Genomic DNA, 21,126 nt, shown 5'->3' with positions numbered 1-21,126 from the left:
TCTCTCTCTCTCTCTCTCTCTCTCTCTCTCTCTCTCTCTCTCTCTCTCTCTGTGTAATATCTTAGAATGACTCCCTGAGTCTTCTGCATGTGACCCCAACAGGCTAAAACTAAATTTTAAATCCATTAAATATGAGCCTTTGCCTCCTCCTTTCAAACAACTGAGAAGGATGCCGCCTCACACAGATTCCCTCATCCTTTTGAATCAGTAAAGCAGATGAGCCATAAACATCTCCTCACCAGTTGAAACCAATGAGTCTCTGCCATTAAAAGGCTCTCTGTGAGAGTTGTCAAAATGCAAACCAAATTTAAGACAAATAGCATGTTTGTCTTTCTAACTACTTTTCCATTTTAAAGCAAGAGCAACAACAAAACCAATCAGAGATGAATCTCACTGTGAGTCACTGGATAATAAATTTCTCTGGTTTCGTGACAGGAAATATTTCCTAAAAGAAGATTAATAATAGGAAAGGGTTTTAAAAAATAAATTCTCCATCATGTCAGAGGCCCTGATACATGTTTTATTTACTTATTTCCAGTCCCTTTCATCTCATAATAGCCCTTTCCATAATGGAATTCTAACTGTAATTGAAAAATAAATTTAGTGCAGTCAAAATTTTTCATTCTGGGGGTTGAATCTCAAGCCTTGCATTTATAAGGCAGCTACTCGACCAGGGAGCTACACTCCCAGCCCTGACGTTCAATTTAGGATTCAAATTAACATCCCATTTGCCTTTACCCTCTGCCACTCATATCCCTTCTCTCTAAGGAATGTTCCCAGTGCTCACCAGCAGCCTCCTGGCTAGTGGGGAAACTAGAAACTAAACATAGCTACTTGATCCTCAAGCATACTGTACACATTTGGTTGTCTACATTGTTCATTTGTGCACCATGGCTGGAAAGGAAAATATATTTCATTTTCTATTCCTTGGTAAGATAGAGTATAAATACATTCACTTATAATTATATATTTATAGTTAAGTACAGATGTAACTTATAAAAAGTCCATCTATGGGGCTGGATAGACGGTTCAGTGGTTAAGATCACATAACAGTCTTGCAGAGAACCTGAGTTCAGCTCACAGCATCCACACCAGGAGACTCACCACTGCCTGTGTCTCTAGCTGGATCCGTCACACTCATCTTGTCTCTGCATGTAACAGCACCCACATGTGACTATCCCTGCCCCCTATGCCTTGCACACACCCTCTCTCTCTCTCTCTCTCTCTCTCACACACACACACACACACACACACACACACACACTAAACACATAGTGTTAAAAATTAGATTTCACTTTGAAAAGAAATCGACACACATCTCCTTAGCCCGAGAATGTTTCCCCTGATAGGAGCAACTCTCTCTTGTCTTAATAATACACACTTGGAGTAGCTTTTATTGGCTGGTTTGTCAAGGCTCTCCAGGTATTCCCACTGTCTTATGCTTTTCCTGCTTTCTAATTTGTTAATAGCTCACTTCCTATCTGTTTCCTCGCAGCAGAACTTTGAAACTCTAAAGTCACTTCTGTCTCTATTTCCCTCTCCTGCCTGAAGCACCATTCTAGGAGCCTGAGCTTCCCAGTCTAGCATCTCTCTCAGGCTTCCACAATTTCACACTCAGCCTGTAGAGGGAGGCAGGCCAGAGTGAATTCAGCTACCAGCAGTCCAGAACCAGTGAGGGCCTGAAGGTGATGGGCCCTTGAGAGGAAGAACTCTGAGGTGTTCTTTTTGAGTATTTCAAAGATTAAATGCTTTAATTTCCCTTTCTGCACATATCTTCAATACTGCTCTCCTCCCTCCCTCCTTCACTCCCTTCCCTCCCTTCCCTCCCTCCGTCCTTCATTTCTTCCTCCCCCTTTCCTGCCCACCCCTGGCAAAATATCTGTGCCTTCAGGCTTATTTTAAGATCTGTCTGTGAAAGTGTTCAGCCTGAAACTCCCTCAGAAGGCGAATGCCTATAAAAGCAGGGAACATCTGAGATCTTCATCACTATTCAACCCAGCCCCAGATGCCCAGATGCATGCTGAGTAAGTGATGCATTCTCTCTCTCTCTCTCTCTCTCTCTCTCTCTCTCTCTCTCTCTGTGTGTGTGTTTGTATACGTTTGTGGATGATAGAACTTGGATATCCTAGGAGATTTTAATTCCTGATCCAACACAATATTTATGTTTGCTTTAAGACTTGCCCACCTTTGGGCTAAAATACAAGGGAAAACACAGAAGCACACAGAGGATTCTCAAAAAAAAAAAAAACAAAAAAACAAAAAACTACGTGGGGACTTGAACATTTGGAATTGGTATTTAAACTGTATGTGAACATTGAGGATTTGATTCCTGAATGGAGTTTTCTGAGAGAAAAGAAGTTGTTTTAGCCTTAGTATTACGAGGATGATAGTAAGAAAATTGTAGGGACCAACAAAGATGGCTCAGGGGGCTAGAAGTCCTGCATTACACTTACTTGGCAATAATATCCATTAATCACAAAAAGGGATGCATAGACTTCCTGAAGATTGTCAGTAGCTGTACTAAAGACACATAAGTATAATTGTAAGTGTGAAAACTCTAAGTGTTCAGCTTGATGGGGCTCCAACAGGCTGAACACACTCATGCACTTAAGATCTAAATCAATTAAGGGATCATTCTACTTCTCAGGGGAACAGTGGTCACTGCTCTACTTCTAAAACTCTGCATTGCATTTATTTTCTATTCAATTTTATATAAGTGGAAGTAAGCATATATTATCCTACAGGTGACATCTCTGATAAAAGCCTCTGCTGTTGGGTGAACTTGTAATTTTTTCATTCCTTCTGATCTGTGACATGATAATGTGATTTATCCATTCCGATAAAGGTACTATGCAGTTTGGCTATGACTCAAATGACTCCTTGTCTATTTTTTCTGTGTTTTCTTGTGGATGTTTAAGAAGGAGTTGACCTGCTGGATATTCTTTAATATCTTTAGGCTTAATAGATTCTGTTGAACAGTTTCTTCAAGTAATTTATCACTTCTCTTTGAGAATTTCTCTTGACCACTCTCGGACAACTAATATTGCCTTCCATGTTCATTTTGCCATCCTTTGCAGAGGGATTAAGGCTGTAGTATTAACGTATAACCTGCTAGTGATATGTGAAATATTACACTTGATTTTTGCAGTCAATATTTATACCTATAAAAACACAGCATGATGTTGATAGAGGATAGAAGCTCAATTAATATTACAATATTATCCTAATTTTATAAGAATACCCTTAAAGCATGGTATTAACCTTTGCTACTGAATATTCCACTTGAAGCAGAAGCACAGACAGAGGCTTTGCTGGATAGAAATACAGAAAATATGAACCTATGGCAGTTGACCCAACAGAAGAAAAAGGGCAAAGGGGCAGAAATCAATCAATCAAAATAACCTGAAAGATTGTGTTGCTTTTGTTTAAAACTTACAAGTGCAGTCTTAAACATCCAAGTGAGGGTCAAAATCATGATGAGAAATTTTCACTTTTAGCAGCTTCTCTGTACTTTATTTTTATTATTGATATATGTATCTCATCGATTTCATTTTTGCCTGTGAAGTTATGTTCATTGAAAATACATAAAATGCGCTTGGTTATTGTCATCCCGATTCATCAAAGGTATATTTTCACCACCTAGTATTAGTTAAGTAATGTAGTGATGTTAATCGAGACCAATGAATACAGTAGTAGGAAAGAATTCTAAGTGGTAGAACAATACATGAACCTTGCATCTGATCTCAGCCTCTGAAGGTTACCAGGATCTCTGGGATAGAAGACAAGGATTTACCAAGACAAGAAACTAAGAAAAACAGAAGTGTTAGCAAGTGTGGCACATGTAATGTACAATGATCATCCATTATGCAGAAACAAATGTGTAATAAGAGAGGAAGACACCAAAGATCTGAGTCTAAATTATAATGGATTTGATTATTATTCTGAAATCAGTCTGGTGGCTTGTAGGGACTTATGAAATTATTCTGAATTGAGAAATGAGAAATAGCATGTCTTTTTTTGAGGATATAGCTTCTTAAATCTGACACTCATTTACAGATGAAATGACATTAGGGTTGGAGGTGACAAAGCCAGAAACATTTTACAAGGGAATTAGTATATAATTAAGTAATGCAATAAAGATGTCAAAAGGGAGGAAATGATTATTAATTTTAAATATATTCGGAAACAGTGTTGATAACATTTAAGAAACTAGTGGCTAAGAATTACAGAACAGTGAGGGATGTCAGTGTGGGTCTTAGGCTACCACCTGTATTTCCTCATTCTAAGAATACTTCAACAGCAGCCATGTTTAGAAGGAAAAGGTGAGTTTAGTTTGGGTCATTTATATATTGATTGTCCAATTCTTTCACATTAGTTAGCATCATGCAGATAAAATCAGACAAAAAAAAAAGAAAGAAAGAAAGCCAAAAGTGGAAACAATACTGACTGAGCCTGGATGAAAGCACCTATAGAGAAAAAGATAGTAAAGGAAATAATAATATCAGTGGGTGACTGCAGGAGACAAACAAGGTGCGACAATCAGGTGAATAGCAAATTGAGATTCTGTATGTATGGCACAGCTCGCGATAAATGACCCAGACAATTCATTGCATAGGATTCCTTATGCTCACACACTCTGCTTCTAAGATTCCTAATCCTGGCTTGATACAAATCAAGATCTGAATCATCATCAGAGCAACTCAGAAAAATAGTAATAACTAACACATATTCATACTTTAATACTGGCAGAAAGCTTCTAAATCTTCTTCCTATCAGTGTACTCTCTGGAAAACTCTTTGCATTACTGTAAGTCATTCATGAAAAACATGGCTTTAAGACTTTTGCTGTGTTTTGGGAACTATGCTAAACAATTAGTTTGTAGGATAGCATAAGGGCCCCAGATCTCACTCCTCCAAGATAATGTTTAATGATTGTTCATGAAGTCATAATAAGCCTCCACCTCATGGTGATTTCTCTATGCCCTTAGGTTCCTCAACCATAGCTCCATTCCCATGGTGGCAATAGGAACATCGAACTACACTTGGCAGTTGTGGTAGGCTAGGAGACACCTGCCTAATAGAGAGAACTACACTTGGCAGTTGTGGTAGGCTAGGAGACACCTGCCTAATAGAGAGAAGTGACATAATGATTTCAGGACAAACACAGCTGTAAAAAAATTGAAACCAACATTTAATGTATATCCTGCAATTCATGAAGCAAATTTTATGATTTATCAACAGTTATTAATCCACACCATGACTGTTCGAATGCTTCACATCATGAGAACTTTTGACATTGCAGTCCATTTTCCCAGGAAGGACAGTGAGTCCTTAAAGTAATTATTTAGCTAACCTTCGAGTGAACTAGCCTTGCTGTCATGGCTAACATTTGGATGCACTCATTGCATTAATAGGTTCTGGCACATTTCTCCCGCCTTATTTCCATCCTTTAAGAATAGATCTTGTTCTCAGTGGCCTACACTGAAAAGATAAAAGGCATATTCGAAATAAATTATACAGAAGCTTTTAACTGTTACTTCTCCTTAAATTTTGACTCTAGAATTTCATGTAGTTAAGTCACAGAGTAGTAGAAATTGAGGGTACTCATTGTGGAGAATTCTATAGTGTTGGCTTCTGTGGTTAAAACGGGCAGATATTTTATCTTAATTACAGAAAGTTCTTCTGTTAATATTTGCTTGTTTTCAACTGGTCATTAAAATCCAAGACCTTACCAGTGAATACATTAGTAAATGCATATTTGAAGAAAGCTCACATTTGGACATTTCACGGTATTGTTTCCTATGATTGTAAACTTTGTTAGGAAAATTCACTAATCCTATTATTTATATTTTGCTGTTCTGGATAATGCAATTCTTCACCTCAGTGAGGTAAATTTCCACCAGAATATCAGGATGTCTAAATGTGTAATTTGCCTGAAATAGTAAATTTCACTTACAGAAAAATATTCCAAAATAACCTCCTAAAGGAAATACGAAATTTAGATATTCTCACCTTTAGTGGGCATAATTTCTGTGTAATAAGGCTCTGTTCCTTTTTATTGATAGACTTTATGGATATCGTGAAATATGTTTTTTCCCCAGAGAGAGTCCGGAAGAAGCTAAAGATTCCTGAAGAGTTCCTGAGATGGCATGCTTTAAACAAAACTATCTGTGTGAAGAGAATGAAAGAGAAGGAATGATAAGATTTTAATCTTCCTCAACACCAGCTATTTTCTGGTGAAAAGATTCCAGGAGAGAAGAGCATAAAGTAGAAGTATAAATATGGTAGCTTGCTGAAATTATTATGCATGAAAACTTCCTCCAAAGTGTGTTCCGGATGAAATGAATTTGTATCCATATGATGTTAGTCATACACTCACTACATAATCTGCTCCATTATGTGTGTATTCCTCAGCCATCAGATGAGATCTCAGATCTTTTTATACTTGATTTCTCTAAGATTTTATTCACAGTAGCCTTCATATATATATATATAATTCTTCTTATAAATATATTCTTCTTAAATATATATATTTAAGATGGCCTGGATATATATTTCAGACTCTACACTCTACAGGCTATAGTGAACATCTGTATTTACTAGCTTTATGATAACTCCTGAAGGTCAAAGTTTATTTCTCCCTCTCGCATAGCTCAAAGTTTATTTTTTTTGTTTGGCTGAAGTTCTAAATTTATTCCTCCCTTAACTGAACACTGAACTATATAAACAATCCTCTTTAAAATAGCCTACCCAACATTCACTAGATCTAAGCAACACCTGCCTTTCCTCTAGCAAAAGTCAGTCAGTCCCAGGGTTTTCCCAGTCTCTAACAGGCTGATGGCAAGTATTATTTAAAATCTCAGAAATGTTTGGCAGCACATAGGTGTTGATCACTTCTCTGGATTGTGAGAGTGAATCCAAATCATCCTAATGATGTCACAGTTGTGTTGTCCCATAGAACCTTCTGTGAAGCCGCAACAACGCTCCTGTGAGGCCAAGTCCTCCAGACTGGCTGACTAGTCAGAACAACTTAAGAAGGAGGAACTTTTCTTCTCGTGGGCTGTAAAATCTTAGAACAAATTGTTAGATTTAAGTGTCAAGGTATTTTCCAATAGCATTTATTTGAAAACAAATTTTTTTTTACTTTAAATTGTTTTTTTTAATTGAGAAAAGGAAAAAAAACCAAGTTTCCACCTCCTCCCAGCCTCCCATTTCCCTCCCCCTCCTCCCACCCTTCCCCTCCTCCTCCCACTCCTCTCCCCCTCCCTCTCCAGTCCAATGGGCAGTCAGGGTTCCCTACCCTGTGGTAAGTCCTAGGTCCTCCCCCCTCCGTCTATATTTAGGAAGGTGAACATCCAAACTGGCTAGGCTCCCGCAAAGCCAGCACATTATGTAGGATCAAAACCCCGTGCCATTGTCCTTAGCTTCTCATCAGTCCTCATTGTTCGCCATGTTCAGAGAGACCAGTTATATCCCATGCTTTTTCTGTCACAGTCCAGCTGGCCTTGGTGAGCTCCCAATAGGTCAGCTCCACTGTCTCAATGGGTGGGTGCACCCCTCGTGGTCCCGACTTGGTTGCTCATGTTCTCCAAATTTTTATGATCAATAAAAAGCAAGCATCTTTCTTCCTGTATCGGCTGTTTCCCTTGGGCTCTTGCCTGAGTTGGTGTTAAGGCTGTGGTGCTAAGACAGACTTTATTTCTTCTGAGAAGCTTGTTGAGAATCTTGTTTGAGGCTGAATCATTCCTACCATTGTGGGACTTATTTGGGATGTTTTCCCCCTTAAATTCTTACTCAATTTTCTGAGATATTTTCCAATTTTCACTGGATACACACATAATACAATTCCAACAATAAATTGCAGATGCCTTCATTTTGAAGCCTTAAGTACATAATGTGCAGCTCCAAAATGTAATTGTATGTTCTGAATCTTTGAAAATGTGATTCTTTTCATACTATTTATAAGCTACTTGATGTTCATCTTACATTGAGTTATCTTGTACTTTCTGAGGATTCCAACTAATTTTTTATAATGATTAGTTATAGGTGAATTTGTGATTCTTTAATGCTAAATTTTAGGAATCACCTAAATTTTCATCTCCTTTTTTTCCCCCGTAACATACTGCTAATTGCTGAGAACTTCATGGCAGAATCCTGTATTAAATCTCTTTGTTAAGTTGAAAATACTGTTATAAATCTTGAAATCATGTTTTAGTAAAAATATCATAAGTGGCTGGTAAATTGATAAGTACTATGCCGATTCCAAGTGAAGACCTCTAGAAGTCATATACTGAGGCATCTTTTACGGGATGCCAGCATTCCATAGGGGTGAAATGGGGACAGTCCTTGGGTCAGCAAACCTTTTGCAAATACCTGATGTATGTAAAGCAATCCACTGAGTGTGATAGGAGTAAGAGTAAACAGGAAAGGTTGGGTGCAGAGACCTCGGAAACTTGCGTGCCTACCAGTCAGCTGTTGTCACATAAAGTAGTAACAATAATTACAGAGGCCCAGTGGATATCGACAGTGACTTAGTTCTAGAGTTTGCGGTTTCAGCTGATCAGAGCTGAACTCAACTCTTCCCCTCGTGGTTTCTTCCTTGATCTGGGCTAGCTATGGGCTGGTGAGGCTGCTTTGCTAATATTGATCTTGATGTTATCTTTCTTGCATTTACAGATTTTATTTTTTATCCCAGTAGTACATATGAATGAATACCTGTTCTCTGAACATAGACAAGTGTTTGTCCATCACATGGCATTATTTATAGCACATAACATGGTTATAAGCAATTTAGTGCAGAGCTCTGAACCATATTTACATAGATAAACACACATACTGCGTATCAGTACTGAATACTTTTCCACTTCTACCCAGTCCTCAGATTGAAATTCAGAACCTGGGTAGTCTCTTTGTTTTCTATCCTTGCTAAGTAAATATAAACAAACTTTAAACGATGGAACATGTAGAAACATGAAAGCAACACAACCTTCTTTAGACGTATACACATGTTGGCTCACTCCTGTGAAGGGTGTTGGTAATCTGTGGAAAAAGTAAGTGAGTTAGGGGGAGGGTGTTCCCTTGAAGGTACATTTTTGCCACATCCTTCCTCCTCTTTCTCCTGACTCCTAGCTACCATGAGGTGAGCATTCTGCTTCACCACATGCTCCTTGTGTGGTGTTCAGCCCAGAAACATGGTAACCAAATGGCAGCAGGCTGAAACTAGGATTCAGATAGCTCTCTCCTTTACATTATTACTTAAAGTCATCTTGTAGCAGTAACAGAAGCTAGCACGTTCCTATTCCATTAGATTCTTTTCATGATGCGAGCTGAAGCAGAGTATGGTACTAGTGGAAATTAACATGCATAATTCTGAAGATGACTTCTAAAGTAAATGCTGGTTTATTCTGGTTTTAGACATTGGCTTTTTAAAGTCTTAGAATTTTTAGTAAAGATAAGAAAGAACAGTAAAATTATTCTAAATAAACACAAAGTGTGATTGATTAAGAGAAAGCAAAACCTGAAATAAATGCAAAGGGCTTTTCAAATAAGATGTCTTCTTAAGGAATAGATAATTTAATGTGAGGGAACTAACAAGAACCCAATTATTAAAAATACATTGTAGTGATAAATATATATTTCACACACACATATATGTATATATACAATTTTGAGTTTTGAGATGACTTTATGAAAGATATACATAATTTTGAGATCACTAATAAGACAGGCTTGGCTTGGGTGATTACATTTCAATGAACCATGTTATAATCTCATTTGCGTTTGGGTGAGGATCCTGTAGGATGTGACTCTTTGACTTATGGGGTGGATGTTTACCATCCTGATGGTAGCCCTCAACCCTGGAACTTCTGCATCGGTTGGCCCACTTTCAAGAGATCAGATCTGTGTCTCCTGGTTGGTGCACTTTCTCCCACTGCAGATGGCCCTTCTACTTCTCTACTTTGGAAACTGCAGGCTAATGATTTTCTAAAAATTAGCACCCTTTAGTAGCATACAGTATCCAATGATTGATCCTTTGGTTTCCTATTGAAGTAGCTCTGTCTGTGCTTTCCATATTTTCCCAGAATTCCCCAGACTTAGTTTCATTAAATTTGCAATGCCGACTTCTGGAGAACATCCCAGAGAGGAGCTTCCTTGTCATCCTCATCTCACTTTCCACACCCCTGATACATCTTTCCCAATCAACACTGCAAATGCGTTTCTCCTTGGTGACTAATACAGACAGATGGGATACATGAAGTTTATTGATAATTAGCCAAGAAAATGCTTGGCTACCAGGCAAGCTATGACTTGAGCCCACTAAAATGTAAACACTTTCCTGAGTCAAAAATCTATCAGGTTTCTCCTAAGGTGTTTAGGGTTCCACTCTATTGTCACCAACAAATTTATAATTAAAAATGTTTTTAGTGAGAAAGGATGCTAATTCCTTCATGAGCATATTCACTTGTGAAAGTTACTTATAACTCATAGATTCCAGATTGTGTAACTGGTAGAAAATAGCTTATTAATCTCAGGATTACAATTTTGTTAATGGTTTTCTAAAATAAATGATGTTTTAAGGAAGAAATGCAATGACTTCAACTGTTCTCCAGCTTTGGGAGCTAGGGAGATAGCTCACTTGGTTAAAGAGGTTGCATTGCAAGCATAAGGGCCCGAATTTGAGCCCTCTCATCGTACTGGCACATTCTTTAAATCCTAGTACTTGGGAGACAAAGATATAAGGATTCTGAGTTTGAGGCCAGTCTGGTCTTCACAGTGAGTTCCAGAACAGCCGGAGCTTCATAGAGAAACCCTGTCTCAAAACAAGCAAGCAAACAAACAAATAAAACTGACGAAAAGCTGCATGTGATGGTACACACTTATAAAGCCAGAGTTGGAGAGGCAGAGATGGATGCTATGAGTTTGTTTCCAGGCAACCTAGATAACCTGGCAAGCTCCAGGTCAGTGTGCCTGAAGGAAATCTGAGATTGTCCTCTGGCCTTCACAGGCACGTGCATACACACACGTGTGTGCCTGCTTGCTGCCCTAAGCTCTTCCGCTTTGACCCTTTGCAGTTACATTTCAAAGATCGATTTACTTAAAGAATAGGCATCCCATATTTTCCAAAGCTACCTTATTACCAATATGTGCATCTCTCTTACCATAGGCACATGAAGAAAAATGGCTAATAAAATCAGCCTACAGACTGTCCAGCATGGTAAAATGATCATCAACAAAAACAAATATATAAAATGTAGCAGTAGGAAGATGACTTTAAAAAAGGATAATGTCTTCCTTCCTAGCCCTGTTCTACCAAGAGTACTCCTGTTAAAACTTGGATTGCTGTCCTCCTTGGTTTTAAAATGTTATTTCTATGTTAAATCAAGCAGTGAAGAAGCAGTGTCATGTTGTATCACCTAATTACAGGAGTTAGTTTTAGGAATGAGCAATCACTGTCAGCAACTTGATTCTTCCCTAGTTCTCTTGCCAGCTCCATTTCACAGATAATGAAACAGAGTTAAGAAACTGATATGGTGAGTCTGGACAGAGGTTGTGTCTTTTCTACTTTGCCCCATACCTAAGAAGAAATAGGACACAGGAGACAGAACATCTGAACAGTTAATGTGAAAAAGAGGCAGAGATGGGAACCTGAGGAATCACCTCCAGGGACTACAGCAATTCTTTTAAAAAGAGAAGAAACCGTCTTAACTTCATTAGATTAGTTTCAATTATACAGTTTATAGTTTATGTGTTGGCTAGTTTTAAGTCAACTTGACACAAGCTAAAGTCATCAGAGAGGAGGGAACCTCAATTGAGAAAATGCCTTCATAAGATGGGGCTTTAGGTGAGACTATAGAGCATTTTCTTATTTGGTGATTTACGGCAGAGGATCCAGTCCACTGTGGGTAGAGCCACCCCTGGGCTGGTGGTCCTGGATTCTCTAACAATGCAGGTTGAGTAAGCCATGAGGAGCAAGTCAGTAAGCAGCAGCCTTCAATGTCTTCTGCCATAGCTCTACCTTCAGGTTCCCGTGCTGCTTGAGAGCCTGCCCTCAGTCCCTTCAGTGATGCCTGGCAATGTGGAAGTGTAAGAAATATAAACCCTTTCATCCACAATTCACTTTTGCTTGAGGTATTTTATAACAGAAATAGCAATCACAATTATGACAGTCCATTCTCCAATCTATCAAAAGAATGAGGATCCAAAGTAGACATTGCTTTTGAAATTTTAGTTTTCACGACATCTTTGCTCTATGTCCAATTTTATGCATTTAGGGGGACACAAAAGTGAAATAACTCAGTGCAGTTACGCCTAAGTACTCTTCAGTCCTTCCTTGCTTAAGGTCAGTCTTGAACAGAAATTATTACCAGACCATGGGAGTTTCCATGCTGATGACATGACTGTGATAATATCTAACTGATTATCAAAAGGATGACAGATCATATTAAATGTAGGCTTACCATTGCTGTTTCCACCATTTATTTAATGAGTTTTTCAAAAGAAAAATAACTGTAAAACAAACATAACCCATAAACATATTTTAAACCCTTTGATGATGTTATTTGCTTCTTACAAAGAACAAAGTACTAAAGCTGTGTTGTTCCAACTCTAATTAAACAGTATGAGACCAGCCTGGTCTACAGAGCTAGTTCCAGGACAGGCTCCAAAGCCGCAGAGAAACCCTGTCTCGAAACGCCCCCCCAAAAAAAAAACCAAAAAAAAAAACAGTATGAGAAGTTTCATGAACTCTCATGATTTGTCCAGCAGAGACATCATAGATTGAAAAACGCCAATATCATTTAAGTGGGAATAGTTTTGTACAACATTTGTCTAGTACCATATTCTTTCCCTTGATGACAGTAACATTCACGAAGATACAGAGATTGAGTGAGAGTTGGGAAATGAATCAGTGGTGTGGCACTTGACATATAACATTGGTCTATGGGTGATGTCTTCCAAAGCAAAACCTAAAGCTGAGGAAGAGATGTAGATGATTTGTCAAGTGGGTGTTCCCAGAAGAAACCAGCAAGGAAGAGGCAGAATTGATAAAGGAGAGTGGTGTGGGAAGTCCTTCTGTATATGTGTTGCTTTTATTGGTTAAAGAATAAAGAAGATGCTCTCGGCCAGTGGTTCAACAGAACATAGCCAATCTGGAAAAGAAATATATAGACAGTAGGCGGAGTCAGGAGACACCATGTAGCCATGAGAGAGGAAAACTGCGAGCTGCCAGCTGGAACCTTGCCAGTAGGCCACAAGCCTCGTGGTAAAATATAAAATAATGGAAATGGGTTGATTCTAGATGTAAGAGGTAGCTAACAATATGCTCAAGCTATTGGACAAGCAGTGATCTAATTAATACAGTTTCTATGTGGTTATTTCGAGTCTGGGCACCTGGTAATGAACAAGTGGCCTTCTGCTACAAGAGAGGAGCAATGGTGTGAGGTTAAGTGATGTCCAGACATTGTCCCAACCCTGAGAGGGGATCTGGAGCATAGATTCCCCATTGGGCTTGTCCTACCTCGGGAAAAGGTAGTGGATATCTACTATCATGATCGGCAGTTATTGGCTGCAACTTGAGACTAGATGAGGGCCATGTAAAGGTTGCCATTATCTGTTTACAGTTGCTAGGAATAATGCACGTAAAAACAGTAGGAAGAGGCCAAAAGGGTATCTGAGGGCATCAGGAGGTAAAAGCAGGAATAGCATTTGCAAGGAGACTTGGTACTTGCCACTATACTATCTCTGGGGTCATTTACAATTCATTAGCCAGCTGTCTCATTCAAATAAGAGTCCCTCTGTGACTGCCTTACTGTAGAAAATGTGGGTTTTACCCTTGTTCCAATCTTGCAGAGTCCTGTTTAGGACTAAGGGCTAAACTGCCTACACAATGGCCCCACTGTTAACAAGAACTTCTGGGTTTGCTGCCCAAGAACTTGGAAAATCTATTTTACCTCATTGCCAGAATGTTGCTGGTAGCATCAAAATTAGAAATTCAGGTCAAAAAGTTCAGAGCAATTCTTTGCAAATTGTCTGTTCCCATTGACTCAGCATTTCCCAACCCACTGGGGCAAGGGTTAGTTTTAGACAGTCTTGCCACGTAGCTACCCAGTTGGCCTTGAACTTACAATCATCCTGCCTCCAAAGTGCTGAAATTACCGGTAAGAGACATGGCGCCCAGTGTCTAGGACTTTGAACAGGACACTTCATAAGAGAAAGAAACTTTTTTGAAGTCACACTGGAAAGGAAAGTAGAATTATAAACACAGTTGTTCTGTAGAACATTGCACATCAAGTGTGTGTTAGATATAACCCCAAAGTTGTCCTGAACTGACAACTGCATCACCTTTACTGCATAGGAAAAAAATGTTGACAAGGGCTTACTTTGCTGAATTTGTCTATGAATGATTAATATTGACAAAGTACACATTAATTAATTTGATACTGCACCTCCTCCTTTCCCCATCTCTCAATAATGCCATCTGATTATGAATTCATTCAGTGTTGAATCTTTTGAATAAGTCAGAACCCTCTATAACCAACTTCCCCTTGGTTCATCAACTGGTAGTCAATCCTCTGCTTAATGAGTCTTGGGGCAGGAGGCTTTCAACTCAAAACAAAATAACTAGTTTTAAAGAAGTTTTTTTTAAAGTTTTATTCACGGTGTGTGTGTGTGTGTGTGTGTGTGTGTGTGTGTGTGTGTGTAAACTGAAAGAGGGCACTGGATCAATCAAAGCTGGAGTCACAGGTGGTTATGAGCTGCTTTGTGTGGTTGCTGGGGGTCCTCATGATTGAACAGCATCTATTTTTAACTACTAAACCGTCTTCCTCTCCAGCCTTTAAAGACTTTTTTTATTACAGCATATTACTATAACTATTCTTCTTTAGTATTAGTTACTGTTATTAATCTCTTGCTATGATGATGCACAGATTAAGCTTCATCATATATATGAATATATATTTATTTCCCATATATAATATTTAATATATGAATTTAATATATAAAATTCAGGATTGTGTAAACACTTGAAACTTCAGTACAGGCTTTGTAATATCTTCTACATATTAAGAAGAAAGCATAGAGTAAAAATGCAGAATAATTACCAGGACTGTTTGGAAAAGAACGAGATATGCACTCTAGTTATTGAGTCAGTATAAAGTTAAGGGAACATCTTCTATATAGTGAGGTGCTACTGCTACCCCAGGAGAGAAATAGACCAAAAGGAATAAAGCAGAAACAAAATCATGAGTGGGGCAAGAGTGTAATGTGACTTCAAATTTGAGGGGACGTGGTTTTACTGGGATATTTAATTTTATACATAGAAAAATGATCAGTTGTTCACACCATAAAGTAAAACTAAATAAAGGTGGCTTTGAAAACTTAATAGTCAAAATGTAGGCGACTTCCTGAGGACAGAATGATATGTGAGCAAAATCATAAAAAAAAGTTTCAACTAGCAGATTCTTGTCATAAGTAAAAACAGAAATATTGAATTAATTAAGAAATAGGGCAATATGCTCTCCTTTGATCCTTTCCCTTGCTACTCATGGCTTTGGGTAATTACTTCCTTAGGAGTAACTTATGTCTCACCAACAGAAAGTGTCAACATGCAGAGCCTGTCATTCCTGTGTTAACAACAAAAGATTCTGAGTACCATGCATGTCTCACGTACATACACTGCTTTGACTCAGTGAAGCAAGTGTCATGTTGCTATGCCATTAGCTGGCCCAAATGCAATGCCCTGAAGATCAACACAAAAGAATGCCATGTAGGTAAATGAAAAGCCGACTAAATCCTCCTTTGATTCTTCACAGGGGCCGGCATTCTGGGTGACAGTCTAATTGTAGCCTTGTGAGGGGCACGGAAGCAGAGGGTTTGCTGCACCAGGACCAACTCTCAACCATAGAAACAGTGAGACAATAAGTGTGCAGTGCTCTCAACTGTTGTGTTTGTGGTGACTTGCTTCCCGGCAACAGGTAGCTACTGCAGACGTTACAACCAAGTTGATGTGAGTCAGAGGTGAAGAAGTCGTTACAATACGAGTTGCAGTCAAAGCTTTGTTACCAGGATTACATAAAAATTCCTACAGAAAACGGTGATTTGATTGAAAAAGACCAATGGAAAGATAGGGCAGTTCACAAAACAGAAGCTTGTATTGACAACAGGCACATGAAGAAAACAGCTGTTCTTATCCTTCAAAGCACAGAATTTAGAAATAAAAATCATATTTCATACTGACTACTTGACAGAACTTTAAATGGTTCTATATGTCAGGTATGGCCTGAGTATATATTCATACATACCAAGCTGAGAAAAACGCAAATAATTACAAGCATTCTGAAAAGCATTTTATAAAAATTAAGGGATGCATGCTTGTGACTCAGCATTTTTTTTTTTGAGATATATGCCTTGGAAGATATAAATGAGGGCATTCACTCTTCCAGTAGTTAAAAAGAAGAAGTGCCCCTGACTTCATTCAGCACAAGAAAGGTAGAGCTATCCTTGGACATTACACAGAGTAGAAAGAATGGGTGGTGAGTTCTATACTATTATGTACATAGAGATAAGAAGCAAAGAAAAATTCATGACAGATGGCATTCTGTCATTTATGTAATAAGTTATGCAAAATAATACTGTCTAAATTATTTAAAATTTGGTTTTTTATTTTATTGAAATAGGTTTTTCATGCAATATATCCTGATAAGTTTCCCCTTCCTCTGCTCCTCCCCATTCCTCCCCACCTCTCCTCCTATCCTCATTCACGCACTTTCTGTCTCTCCTAGAAAACAGGCCTCTAAGGGATAATAATAAACTAAAACAAAGTATGATAAGATAAAATAAAAGCAAAGATATTGGAATTAGAAGAAAACAAACAGGAGGAAAGGTATCCAAGAAAAGGCACAAGAAACAGATATAAACACAGAGATCCATTTATTCTCACACCCAGGAATCCCAGAAAAACATAAAACTAATATATTTATATGTATGTATATATACATACACACAGACACACACACATATATAGAAATCCCTCCAGTGAGGCTCTGTATGGAAGTTTTATTTCTCACTTGATAGGAGAAGCATTTAAGTCCAGCTAAGTCCAGTTTCTCCACTTCCCCCACTGTAATTCTTGAACACTCCGCTAGAGAACAGAAATCAATGGGTGCTCAGAACCATCCAGACCATTTTGGCCTTGCAGCTCTGTAGGGGTGCCAGCTGTCATACAAGTCACTATCACCTCATTTTGATGCCACTGAAACACCAGGCTTGCTGCTGGGTTTCCTCACCGTTAAACTGACCTCATGGCGGGAGGGCTGCTGTTGTTTAATGTGCTTATTCAGACACAGCAGTGATTGAGAGACAGTTTGCTCTCTTTGCTCTTTGATGGAAATTCAGACTGCAGTGGAAGGGTTTCCAGGGCCGCCATACCTTGCCTTGATCTACTTCTGCAAAAGGATGTCCTGCCGCGAGTGGGAGGCTCTTCTGGCTGTGGAGTCCCCGTGCCCAGCGCTGTCAGTTCACACTGCTAACTTCTCTGACTTGAAGGAGAACTGGTTCTGTTTAAACAATTCAACGTGAATTCTCTGTACTATTCTAACCCTGGAGATGATTTGCGCTCCAAAAGCACATGCTTCTCTCAACTTCTCTGGAACCTTTTCTTGTTCCAGGACCTTGGGGGCTGTTACCAAAGTTTAGCCTGGGGAATCTTCAATTTTGTTTAAATAGGAGAAGTTGAAATTCCTTCTTCCTTGAATAACAGGACTTTTTTAAAAATACAAACCACCTTATCTCCTCTTTCTGAGACCAACTTTGATAACTAAGTAATTTCTTCTTTTCCTGTCTTCCTCTGAACATTACAAATTTTCCTGGATGATAAATATCTAAAAAATGTCTGTCTCTGTGTGTGTGTGTTGTGTAGGAGGGGTGTGTGTGTGGGGGGGGTATTGGTCTCTAAATTTGGGCAATGGCCTGTTAAGTAGTGTATATTGAGCTAAATTATCACTCTTTTTTTCTTGCTTTAAATGAACAACCATTAAAGATCATTTAAAATACGTATTTTAATTTTCAAAAAACTAAAACAAAAACAAATATGAGCTTACTTCCTCTTCCTCCCAGCATTCTGTTCTGTTTACTCCACCCACCTATGGTTACCCAAATAAATGTGGACAGAATCATGGATCATGTACCATCTACACACACACACACACACACACACACACACACACACACACACACACTAAACATAAAAACTTGGCCATTGTCCACTGTCTTCTGAAGAATATTTCCCTTGATGGGGTTCCACTTAAGTCATTATCTTCTCTGATCCGTTGGTGTGCTCTGATTTACTGTAATAAACTCTACCTCCTCCACTGAAAAAAACCCAACTTTTACCATTCTAGTCACGGTATAGGCAGAAATAAAAGCAAGTGGCAGGGATTTTTTTTTTTTAGACTGAAGGCATCACATCAGTGGACTGAAAGGGCTTGGTTCCGGATCCAGAGGTAGTCTCATTGCAGATATGACCCTACACTGACATACCTACACGTCAGACCATATCCGGTATTCCCTGAAATATACATAAAATAGAGAGCAACACATCTATGGACACCCAGGAATCATACCCATTTGGTAGCAATCCACTCCAAATTCCTTTCCTAAGCATCCACCCTATGTCAAAAACAGAGCCAGCTGTCAAAGGCTAGAAAAAGGAAATGGAGAGAAGACTGATCTTGAGCTTCTGATTTTCAGGCAGGAAGAGATGTAGGGTAAATGAGCCTTAGGCCAACCTTGTTTTACTTGTAATTTTGCACAGATATAAATATATATTGTTGACTGTCAGAGGTCAGAGTAGGAAAGTGGATAATTGGTATGCAATTTTCAGAGCTAAAGCCTTTCCCAAACTTGGCTGAGATTCTTCAGATTAAACTTGCAGGTCAGACTTGATCAGACATGGGCCAGTACATCTGTGAAAGAGATAACGAAGATTTTGCCGGTTACAAATGCCCAAAAGGACATTGGCTAACATATGTTTTTTTTTAATCTGGAAATACTAAGTTTTTATAGCTTCCACTGTGGTAATTTTTAAAATATTGACAAAAATGCAGACTGTTTTTGGGAGCAAAAGTGGGAAGGAATGGTGCTTGTTTCTTTTTAATCCTCGTTGCTTGATCCTTTTCTAAATTGTATATTTGAAAATTCTCCAGAAGAACAATTAACTGATGACATTTTTTTTCTCAACTGATGTGTACATTCAGGATTAAAAGAATTATTAATTTTTTTCCTTCATATCCTCTTAGTGACTTTTCCCTGAAGCCTGCTAACTACAAGGGCAATTAGCTAGCATTAGCCTGCTATTTCAGCTAGAATAGCTGAAGCATTGGGTGAGTTTAACTCCTCTGAGTCATACTTAGAGCCAAGGAAAGAAAGAACAGAAAAGGGAGGGAGGAAAGAAGGAAGGGAAAGGAGGAGTGAGATTCCCATTTATTGTCCAGAGGTGGGAAGGGACTTAGTTCTGTGATGATATTGGGAAAATTTACTTATCTTCCCCTTCAGGAGAGTGACCACCCTACAACTACAGAAGGAACCCACCTTCTGTGGTTAGGATGAAGGCCTGAGTCACGGTATATGTGTTCAACACATACACCAATGCTTTCTAAAATCACAAGATACAAAGGAATGCAACAGAAGCATAATAATTTTCCAGTCTTTAAGCAATTGATTTTTACACACGTGTGGATTTCAACAATGTCATGAACCAGTCCCCAATAACTAACAGCACACTTGCTAAAAGTGATATAACACTTAAAACAGCTGAACACAGTCAAGCATGGGCAACTTAAGATGGCTGCCTTAAGGATGCTAAACAATCACATTGAACTACAGTTGTGGCTTAGAACACGTGTTCACGTATGTCACATGAAACTCTAAAAATTACTATGAATATCTCCAGGAAGAAAACAAAGCTAAACATTGACTCTATAAAAAATTGTTCCTGTGCGTTTATTCTGACAAAGAATGGGAATATTGGCGATGCAGTCATTCCTAACAATGACCTTTCATCGCTAAGGAAAACCAGGTGTTCTGCAGTGCACACAGTGTCAAACAATACATTTCAGATATTTGAACAGGGCTCCTAACCTACTGTTGTGCAACAATGGTAATAAACTTTGCTGACTTAAAATCCTCATGGACCTGAAATTCTAGTGGGAAAATCAGTCATGAGCTTGTCTCTCTTTTTTGTTACCTGGAAACGCCTGCTTGATCTGGGAGCAACTGTACAGAAAATAAGCAATGGAGGCGTTCGAATCCATTTGGTAGAAGTAATTCCACTCAAATAATCATTTATAGTTTTAAATTAATTTTGTTTCACTCATTTTGATTTCATGGATTTGTATGTGGCTTCTGTTACCAATTTTGCACACACAGCAAATAGAATTAAAGTACTTATTGAGGACCTCTAACTCCAGCCTTTTGATGCTGTATATTTGCTTTGTGCTTCTTTAAATTCCCTTGTTATGTGCATGTATGCATAAGGCAAACATTTGTGGATATATTCTTATATTTACTGAAATGTAGATCAAACATTTTTACATTTTGACCACGTTCATTTTTCTGTTTAGGACAGAGTCTCCCTATTTAACCCTGGCTGACCTAGAACTCACTACACAGACCAGAGTGGCCTTGCAAGATATGAATGCTCATGCCTGATTTTCTCACTCCTCACATTTAAGGCCCTTGATGCTGTATAGTCAAACAAAGTCTATGGTAATGGTCTTGGTCATGCCTGCTTCCCAAGTGCTGGGACTAAAAATGTGTGCCCTCGAACCAAATCTCCATGTTTTCCACAATCCAAAAACTTATTATCAATGGAATCTAAAGGAAGATCAAACAAGTGTGTGTGTGTGTGTGTATGCACGCGCGCATGTGTGAGCACTCACTCGTGCATATGCGTGTGAAAGAATTTTTTAACAAACGGCTGCTTCTTGTGGTTGTATCACTGCACTTACTGGTCACTTAGAAACCCTCATCAGCCGGGCGGTGGTGGCGCACACCTTTAATCCTAGCACTTGGGAGGCAGAGGCAGGCGGATCTCTGTGAGTTCAAGACCAGCCTGATCTACAGAGCTAGTTTC

This window comes from Microtus ochrogaster, unplaced genomic scaffold, assembly GCF_000317375.1.
Source record: "Microtus ochrogaster isolate Prairie Vole_2 unplaced genomic scaffold, MicOch1.0 UNK3, whole genome shotgun sequence".
In the NCBI taxonomy this organism is placed as follows: Eukaryota; Metazoa; Chordata; class Mammalia; order Rodentia; family Cricetidae; genus Microtus; species Microtus ochrogaster.
Note: the sequence above shows the minus strand (reverse complement) of the source record.